General features: G+C 40.8%; 1 pseudogene; it reads left to right on the forward strand.

Moving 5' to 3' along the window:
- Nucleotides 1–200: 200 nt before the first annotated feature.
- On the forward strand, nt 201–299 carry LOC145637567 (small nucleolar RNA R71; annotated as a pseudogene).
- The last annotated feature ends 4,019 nt before the right edge of the window (nt 300–4,318 follow it).

The following is a 4,318-nucleotide window of genomic DNA, read 5'->3' on the forward strand; positions in this document are numbered from 1 at the left end:
ACAATGAAGATTGCTTGCTTGAAGAGTCTCTCTCCCCATCTTGCCAATCTCTATAGTACGTCACCACGTCCTCAATGATGTCCACCACTTCTTCTTCGGTCTTGTTCATGATAGGACCCCCGGCCCCCCCCCCATCAAGGCATGACTTGCCTTGGGGACTTAAACCGCCATAGAAGATTTGGACCACTTGGTATGTTGGGATTCCGTGGTGAGGGCACTCCCTTTGATACTCTTTGTATCTCTCCCATGCTTCATAAAGGCTTTCATTTGGCCTTTGCTTGAACCCTTGAATCAAGGCTCTTGCCTCCGCCGTCTTCTTTTGAGGGTAGAAGCGGGACAAGAAGGCCTTTGTAACATCATCCTATGTTCTCAAGGAGTTGGGCTTCACTTCTTTATCTAGCCACTCTAAGGATCTTCCTATGAGAGAGAAGGGGAACAACTTGAGGCGTATGAACTCTTGAGAAACTCCGTTGACTTTGATGGTGTTGCAATATTTTTCAAATTCTTTAAGATGGTTCAACGGGCTCTCATTCTTAGCCCCACTATATTGCCTCCTCTCAATTAAGGTGATCATGGCCGGCCGAATCTCGAAGTCATTTGCCGGTGTTGTAGGCGGAGCTATGCCGCTCTCAAACCTATAAGCACCGGGTATTCCTAGCTCCTTCAAGGCCACTCTCGGATTTTCTCCCATGCCTTGCTCTTCTTCAATCTCTTCTTCACTTGAAGAACTATACCCCAAGGTGAATCGATTAGCTATACTTCTCCTTGAGAGAGTCCTTTCAATTTCCGGGTCAAAAGGCACAATGGATCGATCACGAGCTCTATGCATGCAAAACTTCAAAGAAAATATTAGTAGCACGGCTACAAGTGTAGCCTAAAGAAACAAAATCTTTTTGTATTTTTTTTTCAATTAAAATGAAGTAGACTCAACAACAAAAGCTAAGCACCAATAGCATTCCCCGGCAACGGCGCCATTTTGACAAGGGGAAAACTAGGTCGTTATCTAATCTTCCCTCGGTCAAACAAAATTTGTAAACACCTAACCAACCTTATATGAATATAGGGCAAGTTAAGGGTCGATCCCTAGGGAATGCAATGATGAAAACTAGAGTCTAAGTCAAGCTACCTCGAAGATGGAGTTGAGATTATGGTTGGCGCTATGGTAAACTAAAACAAGTCTAATCAAGTAAAACAAAGGTCTAGACACTAGGGATATGGGTTCCACATGCAAGTTCAATGATAATGCTAGTTTAGAGCTCAATCAATTAATTCAAGTATTGAAATGGACAAACAATAGTAGCAATCAAGAAAGTTCAAATGCTATCTCCTATAGGCCAATCTAGGTGTCACTATGAAAGGCAAATCAAGAAGGATCACAAGCAAACCCAATCAATTAGAGCAACTTTCAATTCGATTGTTCATGTCATTAAGAGTTGCAATGCAATCTAGATTAATCTTATAGGTTGATCACTCCTAGTCTAATCAATCACATGCAAAACTATGTCAACCAATTTAATTGCAACAAATCAATCAATCAAAGAGCATCAACTAGCAATTTCATTAATCAAACATGCTTCCCCCTTTCCCTAGCAACTAATCTACTCACTAATCATGGTGAAATTCAAGAACAAATAACTAGAAATTGCTTTAATCTTCATTTCTATATCAAAATCTAAGAGAAATCAAAATAATCAACAATATCAAATTCAAATCCCAAGAAGAACAAGCAACAAGCAAAAATCAAATAGCAAGTAAGTAAAAGATGAAAGAAGGAAGAGATTCTCACTAATATTGATGATTAAAAATGAAGAATTCCAAACTTGATTGATCAAATGTTGAGTTACAAATCCAAAACCAAGAACTTCTCTCTAACTTCTCTCTAGATTCTCTCTCTAAAACTAAGCTAATGAAAAATTATCAAAAAGTTCCCTTTAAAAAGGAATTACAATTCTATTTATAGGTAAAGAAGAAACCGGCAAATCCCGCGGTCTCTCTCGATGAATCCGTGGCCGCGGAGAAATGGGTACGGAACCCTCCGCGGGCTTTCTGGGCAGCACCCGCGCCCGCGGCAAGATGGACCCGCGCCCGCGGCCAAAGATGTCGTGCCCGCGGCCAATCCCCTGCTCCCAAAACTCAATCAGGGGGTCGCGGTCTCTCTGAGAAGGAGCGCCCTCTCCAGATTTCCCGCGCCCGCGGAGAGCCCGCGGGGCAACCGCGGGGAGCTCCTGCCAAAATCTTGCAATTTGCTCTTCTTAAGCCCGCACCCGCGGCTCCACTGACCCGCGCCCGCGGCCTGCTGGAAATACCTTGGAGACCTCTCCGAGGCCTCTCCAAGGCCTCTCTAAGCCCTCTCTAGCCAAATGCTTCTTCCGTACTTGATCATTAAGGCCCCAACTTGATTCCTTTGCAAAGGTGATTTTCCAAATACCTACACAAGCAAACAAAGAAAGGAAATAAAAGGAAAAAGAGCCAAATAAAAGGAAAACACGAGGAAAACACGAGAACCATAAAGAAAAGAGGAGAAAGAGAAACCTAAGGAAAAAGGACCAAAAATAAGAGAAGAAAGCATGAAAAAGGGAAAGAAATAACCCTAAAAGACTACCCTATGAGTGCCATAAATGACACTCATCAAATTCCCCCAAGCTAGACTTTTGCTCGTCCCGAGCAAAACAAAGGCTAAAAAGGAATAAGAAGGGCTTATTCAAAGCAAAAAGAAAAAGAGGGGCGAGAATTTACACTAAGACTCACTGTCGTAGGAATCACGGTTGTTTTTAGCTACAACAAGCCATTTAAACCCCTAGATCGCTCTAGAGGACGAGTGATGCTCTCGTAAGGGTATCCTAAGAGTTTACCCATAACTCTCCACCAAACCCCCAAGAGGCAAACCAGAGAAGGAAAAGAAAGAGGAAAAAGGAAACAAAATCTTTACGAAATGGACTTTACAAAGAGATTATAATTCAAATGAAAAACAACCTTTCTAAAGAGAATTATGGTATGCACGTTATAAGATACCTAAGGTTGATTGAAACATAAATATGCTAAGCATAGGAACTAGTTATCACATTCCACTTTCATCCCAAACGGTCTTACCGCGTTCCCCCTACTAATCTCATGTCTCCCCTTAGTGAGCATCTTATAGATTCCGCGAAGGAACCGGAAAAAGATCAAATTTTTGGGCTACTCGACATCTTGATTTCGCATCCCCTTTCCTTAGTCTACAACCTATGATTCCCTCCACCGATGAAAGACTCAACTCCTAGGTCCAAAGGTCTTCCCCAAGGTTGTAACGCAAGGCAAGAAGGGTTAAGGTATGCTAAAATTTAAAATTTGCTGGTTATCTTAAATTGTGAAGCAAAGACCGGCCAAATCTCAACACCAAACTTAAGTAATCACCAAACAAAAACGTATTAACACCCCCTAGCTTATTCAAAGCAACAATCTACAATCATTAGAACAAAAAGCGCAAGCGCTTTCCCCCCAAGCTAAAAGAAACATTGTCCTCAATGCATAGAGAGGAGAAAGACACTTGAATTTTTTTTTTTTTTTTTTTTTTTTTTTTTTTGCATTTTCTCATTTATAAATTTGTTTGAATTTCCTTGAACTCCTTAAAAGCATTAGTCCTTGCCTTTTTTACTAAGGACGGCTTTTACATAAGCATTTGCCATTATTTACCAAATATAAACAACTCAATTATGTGTACCAATTCGAACCAAACCCCAACTTCATAGACCACAATCACCAAACATTGACCCTTGCTTCACAAAAACCAAAAAAAAAAAAAGAACGAAACAAAAGGCTCAAGATATCTAATTATGCGGCTTGAAAAGAGGGAAAAGGGTTCAAAGGGGTAACAAGTAGGCAAATGCATCCCAAACCAAAAAGGGACTATCCTAGAAAGAGAAAAATACCTCCCCGAAAAATTGCCTTTGTCCTCCTCAGGTAGTTCGGTCACGGTCTTAGGAATCATACGTTAAGATTCTAGATTAGGTTTGCGAAAATCAAGGATCCATGCTGCTCATGCAAGAGTATGATGAAAGCTTGAACAAATATAAATCTCACATGGTTGTAGAAAAGACTCACTAAGGGTGTCAAATCAAAGATAGGGAGCAACTACCAACATGCCACAAACGAGTAGAATCTGGTTTCATGATCCCCCTAGTTCTAGACAACTATCTTAGAATGCTTTATCCTTGAATCAACCAAACGTAATCTCAAACCGTGCATACCATTATTACCTAAGAAGACTATTATTCAAAAGCAAAAGTCCATTGCGTACAAGTCCAATTTTCAAAAAGAGAAAAAGTGAAAATAAAGCCTC

The sequence above is a fragment of the Chenopodium album genome, chromosome 6 (genome assembly GCF_948465745.1).
Source record: "Chenopodium album chromosome 6, dcCheAlbu1.1, whole genome shotgun sequence".
Lineage (NCBI taxonomy): Eukaryota > Viridiplantae > Streptophyta > Magnoliopsida > Caryophyllales > Amaranthaceae > Chenopodium > Chenopodium album.